This window comes from Petaurus breviceps, unplaced genomic scaffold (assembly GCF_028583685.1).
Source record: "Petaurus breviceps papuanus isolate PSGF00001 unplaced genomic scaffold, PetGlider_PUasm1.0 38, whole genome shotgun sequence".
Classification (NCBI taxonomy): domain Eukaryota; kingdom Metazoa; phylum Chordata; class Mammalia; order Diprotodontia; family Petauridae; genus Petaurus; species Petaurus breviceps.
Genome location: NW_027186304.1, coordinates 92,786,901 through 92,801,551, shown reverse-complemented (window position 1 = coordinate 92,801,551; position 14,651 = coordinate 92,786,901). Strand labels below are relative to the sequence as shown.

The window sequence follows — 14,651 nt, the reverse complement described above, 5'->3', positions numbered from 1 at the left end:
AATATTCAAATATATATATATATATATATATATGTGAGTGTGTGTGTATATATATATATATATACTATTATTAATACCATCTTACATGTAATTAAGAAAAAAGATATACAGGCCCTGAGGCATAGAGATCCACTGTAAAAGTTGAAACGGGTATGGGAGAAAATATGGGAGAGAGCAGATTGGAGGTGGGGATATCCTGTGGGACTGCTGTTTTGGGGGGATGGGTGGGGGAAAAATGGGGAGAAAATTTGTAACTCAAAATCTGGCAGAAATGAATGATGTAAATCAGCAGTTAATAAAGCATTTAAATTTAAAAAAAGAATTTGGATCTCAGAAATATTCCCATCTTATAGGAGAAAAAATGACACATGGAAAACAAATGCTCTTTCAGTATCTCCATTTGTCAAGGAAGGACCTGGGGACAGAAATATGTTATAGTGTTTATAGTTCACAGTCCAGTCAACAAGTATTTATTGAGCACCTACTAAGTACCAAACTCAATGCTAAATAATGATACAAAGAAAAATAAAAGCAATTCCTCTCCTAAAGGAACTCACAGTATAATGGTGGATACAATATGTGAGCGGCCATATACAAAGAAGATCTATGAGAAAAAACTGATGGTAATCTCAGAAGGAAGGTTAGCATTAAGGGGCACCAGGAAAAGTTTTTTGCCAAAAGCAGGATTTTAGATTCAATTTAAAGGAAACCAGGATGCAAAAACAAAGAGAAAGAGAATTTCATTAACTGTTAGAAATGAAAGGAAATTAAGAGAAAGTATACATCATATACAATTGCCTCATTTTACAAATTAGGACTGAAACCTCCAAAAATGAAGAGATTTGTCCAAAGTCTAACCAGTGGCAGAGCTAGGGTTTAAAACCAGGTATTTTATTGCCAAGGTCAGTGTTTTCACTATGCCATTTTCACATCATAGGATCTACAATTTCCTGCCCCTGAATCATATTTGATCATATCATAAAGCCTACCACTAAATAATCTTGAAAGTATCATTTAATTTTTCAATTTATTTTTGTATTTAAAAGGCATAGAATTGGCCAACTGTCTACCATCTATTTTAAAGATGGATGAATATTTTTTTTGAAAGAAATAGAATATTTTATTCAAAAGAATAGAGGAGGGGAGTGGTGAATCCTTAGCAACCATAATGATGAGTGAAGGTTGAGGAAGGATGCAGAAAAGTTATAGTGGGACTATAAGTCAAAACAAAGTGATCAAATGGAACAGTGACAGAAAAGAGAGATGGTCAATTCTAAGGCACCTAAAAATATGTTCTATGTATCTTTGAATCAAAGTCATGACATTTTCTCTAAGAAATGTCATTCATGAAACTTTATGGTAAAAAAAATGTAGTGGTATATGAACCTTTACCATTCATTCATATTTATGCACTCTCCCCTCATATGAATATGGGCACAGAAGTTATCCCCCTTCACTTCCCATTCCCCCAATATTTATGCTTTAAAATAAAAGTATTATTTCAAAAGTAATTCAGTTTTTCTTTATACAAACATTGGTTTATGCATATATATGTAAATTATGTTTAAATAGGTATACAATATTTCTAGTAGTAACTTAAATTTTTGGGAAAAAAAGAATTTAAGTTCTTAATCTATGACCCTATACTTGTGTTTTTTTTCTAATTTCCCTCCCACTACAGCCTGAATACACAAATATATACATATATGTGTGTATGTGAAAATATTGAGTGTTTTACTATCTCTACAGCTGATTTTTATATTGTGCCTATGAGGGATATAGTGCAAATATCATTATTACTCATATTTTGAAAATGTAGAAACTAGATTGCAGAGAAGTTAAATGACTTATTCATAGTCTCATAGCTCATAAGTATCAGAGAGGAGTGCCAAATATCAATATATTGATTCTAAGTCCATTGTTCTTTTCTACTTTTTTCAAATCATAGAAAATTTTTTTTCTCACTCCCTTTCCACCCCCTAATAAAAAAAAATAATTGCTACAAATAAATGTAGTCAAGCAAAACTAATCCCGGCATATGTCCAAAAATATATAAGTCCCATCCTGGATCCTAAAGCCATTACTTCTCTGTCAGGAGGTGGGTAGCATGGTTCCTCTGAAATCATGGTTAGTCATTGCATTCATCAGAGTTCTTAAGTCTTTCAAATATTCCAAGCATACAATTTAGAGCAGTGATCATCTTGTCTAACCCATTCATGAAATGAATTCCTACTCTATTGGACACATCAAAGAAGTGATTGTTCACTGCTTGAAGACCTCCAAGGCCAAGAGTGTGCTAGACTTAAAACAGCTCATGAGGGTTATGATTTCAGTATGAGCATTTTTATCTTGGAAATCAACAAACACTACAAATCAAGGATTGAATTATTCTTTTGTTGGCTGTCTAGACTTAAGAAAATGATAGAGAACATGTTGACAAATGCAGATTAAACTTAAAAGTTTGCCATGGGAGACCTAGGTCTTAAGCATTTACCAGCACGTCCCTGGAAACCTCTCCAGGAAACAATCCAGACTGTTTTCCTCTGGATGCTTTTTATCAGTGAAGATACTGTTTAAACTAGGATGTCCAGAACTGAATACAATACTCAGATGAGGTCGAAAAGAAGTCAGAATTCAGTTGGGACCATCACATTCCTTCCTATTCCTGGAAGTTATATCCTTCCTAATGCATTCCTAGCTAATGCACAATAGCTTTTTGGCTGCCATATCCCCCTGCTTATCCACGTTGAATTTGAATTCCACTAAAACCAACAGATCTTTTTCAACTTTATCTCTATCCAACACTAAATCTTATACTCTCAAGTTGGAATTTTGTACCCATGTGCATGACTTTACATTTTTCTCATCAAAATTTTATCATTGCAATACTCTTAATTTATCAACAGAACTATAAACCAAACAGATTGAAGAAAGAGGAATAAATCTACATTGTGTGCATGTGTGTATAAATGTATGTGTATATATGAATATATGTATTTATGTGTGTGTATATATAATCTCATGTAGCATATTAATGTAATTACATTCTATTGTTCAGAAATTACTTAAGAAGATTGTTTCAGAGAAGCTTTGTATGAATTGATGTAGAAAGCAAGCAGAAAGAGATCAAATTAATAAAAAACAACATTGTAAAAATGAACAATTTTGAAAGATTTAAGAATTCTGATCAAAACAATGACCAACCATGATGCCAGAGAACCAACAATGAAGAATGTTACCCACATCCTGACAAAGCAATGATGGATTAAGCATGCAAAATGAATCACAAATTTTGGATGTGGCTAATGTTGAAATTATTTTGCTTGACTCTGCATGTTTGTTACTAGAGTTATTCAGGTTTCCCATAGGGAAGCGAGGCAAGAAAGAGAAGAAGTAAATGCTTGTTAGTTTTTAAAAGGAAATAAGGCTAGCTTCACAGTACCTGATTTTGATGAATCCATACCAGCTTTTTGTAATCAGTGATTCTCCTTCTAGATGTTTGGCAACCAAATAGTTAATGATTCCCTCCTAGGATTTTCCTAGTTCAAAGTGGCATGACTGGAGGTCAGAGAGAAAAAAGAGAAAATCTACCAGGGGTGGGGAACCTGTGGCCTTGAGGTCACATGTGGCCCTCTAGGCCCTCAAGTGTAGCCCTTTGACTGAATCCAAACTTCACAAAACAAATCCTTCTATTAAGAGGGAGACCACAGCCCCTCCCTTCCTGCCCAGCCTTGAGCCTTTCCACTGTCCTCTCATATAGGAATAAGGGTCATACTCTAAAAAACTGCATCAGCTTTGGCTGATTGTAGAGCTAGCAAACTTTGAAGGAGTCATAAGGTATTTCTTGGCTGATGACATTGCCCCTTCCAATTCAATCAAGAACACATTCATATGTGTAGACACATATTGACACAATTTGTTTCTGTAATTATATCAATGTAGAGTGGGGAGGGATTAAGCATTCCTCTCCTTACAAACTTTTTAGTTATCCTTCCTAAATACTCTAGAAAGTTCTCAAAAGTTTAAGTATATAATCTATTCAATATTTCTATTTAATGGAGAAGAAATTCATCCAAAAACACGACATTGAATAGTAAGGTAAGCCCTAAAATGTATATTAGTTTTCACAGAAGTTTATAATACTCACCCACCCTCCCATACTAAAATAAAACATACCTGGCTCTTCAAAATATTCTAAGTGATAAAAGAAAAAGATTAGTTTTAAATTCTGTTAAATGATTATACTAAAGGTATAGCTAAATGTTATATGTATATAGTTGATTATTAAAAATTTATTTCTGAAGTAAAAAGGTGAACAGAATTGTCAATTTGCTTATTTTGACCATCTTGAGTAACAGAATATTGATATTTATATCTAAATTGTGTGGCAATCCTCATGATTATGACTTACTAAATATCAAAAATGATTGTATTCATGATGTGTTGTTCCAACTATTTCATATGAAGGTCTGGCCATGGAATGATTTCATATAAATATGTATATTTTATGTATATATACAAAAAAAACAATTATCTGGGTAAGTGGAGGATGTGCATGTTTTCACATTTAATCAATGTTTGTTATTTTTTAAAAATCAGTATTCACTTAATGAAGGATTTTTATATATCCTATGCTTCCCATTATCTTTTCTTTTTGTAGCAAATTCCGTTGCTAAAAGAAATTGAATTTTTCCTCTTTTTAATATTTAAAGAGACTATAATTTTAAACTTGAACATAATTATTCTGGGGATTCTGGGGCTTATACATCACAACTATTGTTAAAAAGTTTCACTTCAGAGTTCACCGGTCTCTATCTTGAAAGGTGCCAACGGAAGTGCTACTTACTGCCCATCTGCTTGATGAATTTGGAGTTTTTGTGATAGGTTGAAGATGTGCCTGTCTCTATGCTATATAAAAGATATATTAAAATTCAAGTTTGGGGAACTTCTGTACTGGGTTGGCTATGAAACTGTGATACAGAGGAAAAACTCCTAGGATAATTGGCCCCTAATTCGACAGAAAATAGTTATAAATGATGGGCTCCACATGTTTTTTTTTTTATATGGTGTAGTTTTATTTTTTACTAGGAGAAATTATTCTCAAAAACTTGAGCTGTGGGAAATTAAGCAGTTCCCTGGCAAAGAGCTGGCCTATTGCTTCATAAATTATTGAAGGCGTTAATTATTAAATGTTTTTCATATGCCACATAATACACCAAGAGTCTACTAACATAAGCCACTCATTCTGCAACAGATAGAACAGAACATTTCTTTACAGCAGATGTGGACAGACCCATTGCTCAATTTCCTCAGGCCTTCACCAAATGCACTATGTGGTGATACTGTTTTGGCAGCACTGAAACAGCCTACAATAAAACTCCCCCCAGTGAACTCCCATACCTATCCTATTTAGGAGGAAAAAAATCAAAAGTTTGATCAACATGGATGAAAAACTATGGTAAAATCCATTTTGTCATTAAAGTTTTTGCTGTTGTCTGTAGATATTTTTGGTCCACGTTTATTTTGTTGTATGCTCTTCCTATAAGGTATAAATGTTGTTTCTGGTGCTCTTTCTTAGGTGATCATAGTCTAGAATTTATTTCCAAAAATTCTATGTTCCCTATTTTTTTATTTTAAAAACAAATGAGTCAAATACCATATACTTATCTCTTGGAAAGAAAAAGGAGGGCTTTCTCTTGGACATCTGAAAAGGCTCCACACTTTTGTGGGCCCTCACAGGCCAACGATGGACAATCCTGGTGAGTCATCCCCAGAGAAGGCCAGAGAGGGCTCCAAGTCCACTGCCACTACCACCATCCCTGAGCCTGTTCTGGGAACTGCCCAGCAGCAAAGGACACTGAAAGGAGGAAACAAATGGGGATTCTGAGGACACTGCAGCCAAAGATAACGAGCTCAAGGGCCAGAAAGTATCAGATTGAATGGGATCTGGAAGGACTCATCATTGCTTCCTCCTACAGCCAAGAAGATGAAGATAGGAACTAAGCAGAGGAAAGAGAAAAAGGACAAATGAGATGAAGATGAAATTCAGAAGATGCAAATCCTGGTTCCTTCCTTTACTAAAGAATAGTTAAAATGTTGTGAAATGTTCAGTCTATTGGCATTCCCCAAGGCCATTATTAAAGGACTGATCCTGCCAATTACTGGCTATGTCAGACATCTCTAAGGTGTGATAGTAATGATAGTAGGGAGGTCATAGTAGAAGGTTTGGATGTGTATGAGAAATGGGGAGAGCTACCACCACTGCAGCCCAAATGCAGGCAGGAGGCTAAAGTCAAGGGGGGCAGATTCCTAACTGAAAGCACAAGAGAATCATCTTTCATTAGGTCTAGGGGGAGCTTCCTAAACGGTAATACTAAAAATCCTAAGGACACCAGGATCAAACATCTGCCCCCAAATCTTCAAGATCAAAGTTACCTGATAGAAAAGAAACCACTTTCAGATTTGCCTCCTATCAATGTAGGACCATTTAGTTCAGGTTGTGATTGATGTTAGAGTTATTTCTTTATTGCCTAACTGAAAAGGGGAAGTGTCCTTATATATAGACCCCTTATACAAAGCATACAAAACTGTTTTCAAATGAGTAAAACTCTTCTAAGCATCAATTCTCTTGATTAATCTCAAGAGTACCTTATTTTGCAAGTCTCACATTGGAACCCTAAACTGCTACTGTCAGGGTTTCATATCTGATTTGAAGTTGATAACAGTCGAGAAATTTTTAACTTGTAAAATTTGACAGTTTAGTTTACAATGTTTGCAAATGGTGGAATGACAGAATAATTTTATTCCCTAAAAGTAAACATCATCATATTGTTTTTGGCTATTGTAATAGTACTGTTATTTGATCCCTTTGTATTGGCAAAGCTAACCAGTACTTAGAAAATAGTTTGGAATTAATTAGATCAAGCATCTGTTAAGAAACAAAACGAATCAACCCCTGTTGCTGATTAACAGGAAGTTGCTGATGTAACAGGAAGGGACAGAACAGGCAAGAGTTAATGGGTATATAAGGAGAAGCTCTAGCTGGAATTTCAGATCTTCTTGGAGCCAGGTTCTGGAGGCTGAGGAGGAGAGGCCCAGGCTGAAGGGAATGATTTTTACTTTGAGAACCTGGATGTGTGATGAAGTGATTTGATTCTGGGAACCAGCTGAAACTTCTGCTAAAGACTTCTGAGGGCCAGCTGGAGCTGCTGAGGAGCTGCCAGAGGAAGCATGACTGTGGTGTGGGTACTTTGTCTGTTTATGCCTTTGTTAAGCCTTGACTTCCTAGGAACAGAGACTGTGAAGGATTTAAGGTGAATTGGACACTGTGGGCTTCTGTGTGTAACAGAAGCTGCACAGAGAGCTGGACAAGGAACTGGGAGCTGTCTGCCTTTGAACCCAGGTGATGGTTTGGTGAATTCAGGTAAGAACTGGAACAATGGAAGGGGATCCAGGGTAGTTGAAAGCCTGCCTCAAGTCAAGATGAAAAGACCTCTCTGTGAATACTGAGTAGTGACTGTAATGGGAATGTAAATTTTGAAGATCTTCCCTGCCCCTAGGCTAAAGTGCACCTAGAGCCTGGGGTGGGAGGCGTGTTTTTCAGTAGATACTTCTTGATTGGCCAGTGAGTCAATAAAATTGTTACATTCTCTGAGCCAGGAGAACGGTATATAAGCCCTGATGTATAGCTTTGTTTTGGGGCTCACTTTGAGAAGTGTTCTGTGATTTGATGAAACTTTGGGCTAGCCGTTGTCCAGAGACCCCCGGCTTTGAAAAACCCAGATGTTGAAACCCAGATGTTGATTGGGTATGGATGTAATGGTTGGACAGTTTGGAAATCTGTCTACTTGATCTGTTTCTCTGACTTGATAATTCTTTCTGTATACTTTAAAGTTCATGGTGCTGACCTTTTCCCCTGAACTAGGTAAATGATGCATATCTGACTGATTAAAGTAAGCTTGTTAACCCATTTTGAGTTGCTTTCCTTTAACAAAGCAGATCCAAGAACCTGTGTTGGCAGCAACCCGGAGGACGCTTGGGGTGCTTGCTGCTACAGTGACTGATGAAATTGTCTGAGTATTGACTGACCCTGATGTGAGGTTTTGCTTTGGGACTTACTTTGGAAAGAGTTGTGTGATTTGGGCAGATGAGATTCTGGGCAACCGTTGAGCCCCCTGGCTTTGAGAATCCAGATGTTGGTGCTTCCATTTCTGGTAACTAACTAGGTATGGATGTAATGGTCAGACAGCTAGAAGCCCTGTCTACTGAATTGTGTTATTTTCTGTTGAGTAGTAAGAGATGGAATTGTAATTTAATTCTGACTGTACTTTGTAATTGAATTAAGGACTCTGTGATTGACTAAACGAATGTACTATCCAGGGGTGAAGTGCTTTGACTTTTGTATTTTGTGCCCCTTAAGGAGGTATATCAACAATGCAATATTCACAATGCCTATGGTAACTATAAATATGCTGATATAGTTATTAGTGACAAAATATACCAGGCTCTCTACATGGGGTACAAAGCTAGAACATTTATTCAAATACCAGAAAACTGAGTCACCAAACCAGAAAGTCAAAACCATCACAGTAGTTACTAAGTTGGCACATGTAGTTAATGTAGTAAATACCCACATTCTCAAGCCTTCAAAACAGAACAGGCTACCTCAGGCAAAGATCCTCCTCTCCTCACTCACAGCAACTGTTCAGCATCCATGCAGCTTACTCCCAGAAACTCCGGCCTCCCACAGCTGCTGTCGCTAGCAGTCCTGAGCAGGGGTCCTTAGCAGAAATTTTAGCTGGCTCAAACAAAAGGAGTTTGCACTACTGCCGCCACTGCTGCTGTTGCTGCCACCCTTCCAGTCACCACATGCACTCTAGCTTGGCTCCCACTTCCTCTTGCCCCACCCCTTCCTGCTACATCAGCATGTTCAAGGGGCATGGAAGACCTTCAAATCCCATAACCATTACAGGAGGTAAGCCTCCTTAATGATGAATGAATGATTGAGTTACTAAATGATTGTACTTTGTTGAAAACTATTGTGACCACTTTGGTGAAAACTATGGGGCAATTTTAGTGGTAAGTCATTGTGAATGCTTTATTTTGTTTTTCTATGATAAGTTGTAATATTGTGAATGCTGTACCTTGATTTTCTGTGAATGTTTTGCTCTGATTTGTTATTGAATAGAGTGTTCATTATACTATGTAATCAGAACCTTGAAAACTGTTCACAGCAGCCATTCTCTGGAAAGCTGTTCATGCTTGGCTTTACAGCTGTGTGATCATAAAACTCTTATAACTTAGAAAAGTAATGAAACAATGTGACCAAATGAATTGAGGTGTGTGTGTGTGTGTGTGTGTGTGTGTGTGTTTCTGTCCTATGTCACCTTGAGCAAATTACTTAACCTCTCTGGGTCTCATTTTGTTTATCTAAAAAGTGAGGAAGTTGGCCCTTTCTATCTCTAAATATATGGCCATTTGGTCTATATCTATCTCTCTTTCTGTCTCTAGCTTTACCATATGCTAATAAGTGTACTAAGCCCTAAATATACAAAGGCAGGGGGAAAAAAACAAGAAACAAAATAAAACAAAAAACAATTCTCTCCAGAAACTTACATTCTATCAGGAAATTCAACATGCTTGTACATACAGAACACACATAAAGTGAATACAAAGTAGTTAAATACAAGGTAAAGACTTCTGACCAAAATGGATGTCAGGAGGAATTAAACTGCCTAGCTCCAACTAGGAGCCAACATATCTACACCAACAAACTCTGAACTGTTCACCAGACCAAATAATGATCAATAAATCCAATAAGAAACTACAGCAAAGACCTTTTTCCACATCAGACCTGCACAAGAAGTCAGCCTGGAGACTAAGGACACTAGCAAATCCAGTACCAGCAAAAGATGGCTTCCCTACTCAACCAAAGTTGTCCAGGAACATATGTAGCCTGCAAGGCATGTGTTAAGAAGCAAGAACAGTAGAGGACAACAGCTGGAGGGGAGGGGTGGGGGAGGAGAGGGCAGGAGCAGCATTGGGGCCTCGACCTCTGCTGCCCTGGATAAGAGTGGAGGTTTGCACAGCCAGAGGCTTGGAGCTGGACTCCGGAGTGCACCACCTCCCAGCTCCAGGTTTGCTTGAAAGACAAGGGTGGAGGGAGACTTCTACCTGCTTTCTTGCCAAAAGGGAGGAGAGAAATCCAGCAGCAGCATCTCCAGGAATGAAAGGATTTAAAAATGTCTTTGCAGGTCAAGGTTAACAGAGGACAAACTCAAAGATGTGCTGCAGATAAAAGCATAAATCCTTATAAACCTCATCTGATCATTTCTCCTGGAGATGGCCACATAAAGGAAAGTGAAGACACTAAAAGTAACTGAAGAATTATTGGGTAAAGAGTATGATTATTCTAAAGGAAATGAAGATAACCATGAGAAATACCATTCCCATAAAGATGATGACCACAGTAAGGACCATTGAAAAGAGAAGCTCTACCAGCACTTTTACCAACAGATACAGAATGAATATGATAAAGAAAGGCCTTCAGATTGCACCATTGTTTCCATCAACAAAGACCAAAGGGAATATGAGGTAAGCATAGGTCATTGTTTGCAAGACCATGGCCTTGTGGTGGAAATGATTTATCTGACGTCAGAGGCGAGTCTCACCTGCGCACTCCAGGAGGTGAAAAATGATGGTTCTCCCTTTTGTATTCTTGTTGAACAGTCCAATGTAGCACTCTCCTCATGCACTGTAATTTCACTTCACAAGTCTATCACAATACATCGCCATATGCCCCTGGAGAATGCATTGGCTCTAGTAGCTAAAGAATTTGGGACTATTTTGGTTGAACGGGAACAGCAAGAAAGTGCTGGGATTTCACAAAAAGCAGCTGATCTGGTAGATGACTACTTAGAATGAAACCTCTGTGAAAGCTACTTTGTGCCTCTGGGCATCAGACATCTCTTCCTATCAAGTGAAGGAAAACATTCGTATCAGGAGGAGTTGAACACTGTCAGATACACCGTCAGTGGCTGCCTGAATACAAGGAAAGAGGAATTGGAAGGTTTTGTTGAGACACCAGATACTTCAACTGCAGTTGTGAATGCTTTGATTGAAGCTAATTTGATGCCAAGATCTCATCCTATTTGCAAACCACCTTCTCTTCTTCCACCCCCTGGTAGGCACTCCTTCCAGGGCCAGCCTCTCCTTCCTCCAGTTAAGCCTCCTTTATTAGGTGATAGGCCTGGAGGACTCCTTCCAACACCACGACATTCTGGGCCTAAGGGTAAACCTCCTCCCCTTCTATCAGTACCCTCCGAAAGACCTGGTCTCCTGGGATATGTACCATACCAGCCAGCAAAGTGTCCAATGATGTGGGAGAAACTAGCCCTTTTGCCAACACCAGTAGTAGTGCAAACAGTGCAACCTCTACAAGCAGCTAAACCCAAACCTTTCTGAACTAAGGAAACTTCAACTGGGCTCGGAGGAAAATGGCAAGGCATCCCAAGCAGATGGTGTCCTCTCTCTTTCATCACTAATGTCTGTGTACCAGTCAAGAAACTTTATTGTAGCATGCTTTCTGTTATAATCTACATTCCCACAGGAATTTTTTTTAATTTGCGGAGGCTGTCATAAGCTAGATGTTTGTGAAAAGTCAGTGTTGAAGATCTGTTGGACCTTTAAGTTGTTCCGTTACATATATTACACAATAAATTCCTTGTTTTACATTTAAAAAGAAGAATAGTAGAGAACTCCACCAGGAGTGTTCAGAAAGCCCAGGAATGAGTACCTTGAAAGCCTCAGGGAGTAGAAATATGTAGTAACCAGTGTAATTATATGATTCAGCTACATGCTTAGGGGCTCTAAGATATCCAATACCCTGTCCTGAGATGACAGGGGGCCCTAAAGACCCAGGGCTCTCTGAACCTCAAAAATTCCTAACCCTGGGAAGTAGAGGTCAGCATAAGAACCCAGATAATTCAGGGCAAGACCAAGCAGGAATGGATAATCCCATCCAATAACTCAATATGGGTTAAAGCCTGGCTCTGGCACAAAGCCCCAAGTTAGAAACTAAAGCTGGAGAGACAAGAAAATCAAAGAAAACATTTTTAAAAAACACTTTTTTTTTACAAATCCAGAAATTCCTTCCAAAGATGGAATGAATGGTTGATCAGTTGTTGTTTTGAAGGGCACCAAAATGACAGCACTATGTCAACAGCAAGCAAAGGCTAAATGGAAAAAATAATTATTTTTCCACGTGGATAACATGAATATGTAGAGGAAATGAAATGAGATATTTTAAAATGTGAAAAGTAGCTTAGAAGACAAAATGATAAAACTTTCTCAAGAATTAGAATCTCTTGGGGCAACTAGGTAGCTTAGTGAATAGAATACAGGCCCTGGAGTCAGGAAGAACTGAGTTCAAACCCAGCCTCAGACACTTGACACACTTACTAGCTGTGCGATCTTGGGCAAGTCCCTTAACCCCAATTGCCTTGCCTTTCCCCCTCAAAAAAAAAAAAAAAGAATTAGAATCTCTCAAAACTAGACTAGACCAAATAGAAGTCCACGAAACTGCAAGAAATATTGGAACAAAATCAACAGTTGGAAAAAAATAGAAGAAGATATAAAATATCTAGTGTGAAAAACAACTTACCTGGAAAACAGATCAAAGAGAGATAATTTAAGGATCCTCAGACTACCTGAAAACCATGATTTAAAAACAAAACAAAAACCTGGATGTTATATTTCAAGAAAGTATAAATAAAAACCACCCAGATCTATTTATTGAAACCAGAGGACAAACTAAAGATAAAAAGTATCCACTGATCACATCCTTAAATGACTCCTAAAAGCAAAGGCGCCAAGAACATCGTAGCCAAAGAGCTCCTTATCAATGTAAAAATATTGCAGGCATCCAGTATTTTAAGTACAAAAAGACCACAGTTAGGATCATCCAAGACCTGACAGCTACTATGAGTGAGATATTTTGTAATACAATATTCCAAAAGGCAAGAGAGATGGCTTACAACAAGAATAATTTACTCTTCAAAGCCAAGTATAATCCTGCTGGGGAAAAATGTGAATAAACTCACAAGGTCTCTGAAAAAAAAAAGGAAAAAAAATTACCTGTATTTGATTCTGTGTGTGTGCGTGTGTGTATGTGTGTTTTCACCAATCATACAATTTCAGACTTGAAAGGACAGTGAAGGTCATTTAGTCCAACTTTCTTATCTTACAGATGAAGATTTAACACTCATAGAATTGATGGCCAATATAAGATTGGACTCCCTTGCTCTGTGATCTTTTCACAACTGACTCTATAGGCCAATGAGTCTTGATAGAAAAAAAATGATCCTTCATCTACTTGAGAAACTTGATTAATGGTGCAAAAGAAAAATTAATTTGCCTTTAAACTTTTAAAGAAAAATGAAATTAAATCCTTGAATCATCGCAACTGAGTAGTATTTGGAGCTTTTTAACTCTTCCTTTCTTCCCTCTCCCCTTTACACCTTTAGTTCTTTCTGTCTAAAAGTAAGGTATAAAACTCATTTAGAAACCTAAAATTCTGGTGCTCAGAATAATTTTACTGAGGAGGTGATGATCACTAACACTAATGCAATGAACAAGGACAATGCAGGGATACTGTCATCTCTGTTTGTGTACAAAACTGTTCTTTACAATTTTTTAAATTAAGGTGTTGCCACCTATCCATTCTGTTTGGTTGCCAAAAGCACAGGATAAGTTAATATTAGAGGCATTTTGTTCATTTTAAGGGATTTACTTTTTTTTGTCATTCTATAATTTCTTCTACAAGTATTTTGAATTTTGAAACCTCTAGGTTTCAAATAATTGCCTGGTCTTAAGAATTTTATTAACCACTTATTAAGGCATTCCTTTTCAGTATTTAATTTTCCTAAATTTGGGGATAAAAAGTCCAAGTTATTTTAAATAATGTGTAACATCCAAATTAAAAAATATGGTCAAAATAAAGTGTTGACCTTGATTCCTCTATATTCCTGCCTATCTCCTTTATATTGACCTCATGTCATATTGCTTTCATCCTCTGCAATTCTATATCTTTCCACCACTATTCAAGAAGGAATTCCAGTATAAATGTTTCCCAGGCTGTGATGCATGGTCAAAGTTATCTGTTCATATTATGATCAAATACCCTGCTTATTTTGGAGTGATCTGCTTCTACAAAATGTAGCAAAGGGTTTTATTGTATTTGTAGCAGTAGGACAATAAGGATTCCAGAGATTATCTGCAATTTTATTTGCTGCAGAGAGTAAATATGAAAGCAATCTTGGCTGGGTAGATCACTACAAAATGGAGACCTATACATGCCCATAGTCTGAGTTCTACCTGAGATGTATTAGTTGGTGAACCCCTGGGGCAAGAATGAAGGCCTGGAGAGTGACTGAGCCTTGTCCTTTGGACCTCTGACACTATTTGCTATTCAAATGCTGGAAAGAATAGTAAATATATTTGTTCTGGACCTTCTGTGTGGACCTAATTATTTTATAAGGCATTATACTACCGTGTTTCCCTGATAATAAGACCTATCCTGAAAATAAGCCCTCCCCTTACTGTGTAAGATTCCTCTAAAATAAGCCCTCCCCCGAAAATAAGCCCTATTGAGA

At 37.5% G+C, this 14,651-nt stretch overlaps 1 pseudogene; it reads left to right on the top strand.

Moving 5' to 3' along the window:
* The first annotated feature begins 563 nt into the window (after positions 1–563).
* LOC138170290 (transcription initiation factor TFIID subunit 11 pseudogene) lies at positions 564–6,344 on the top strand (annotated as a pseudogene).
* The last annotated feature ends 8,307 nt before the right edge of the window (positions 6,345–14,651 follow it).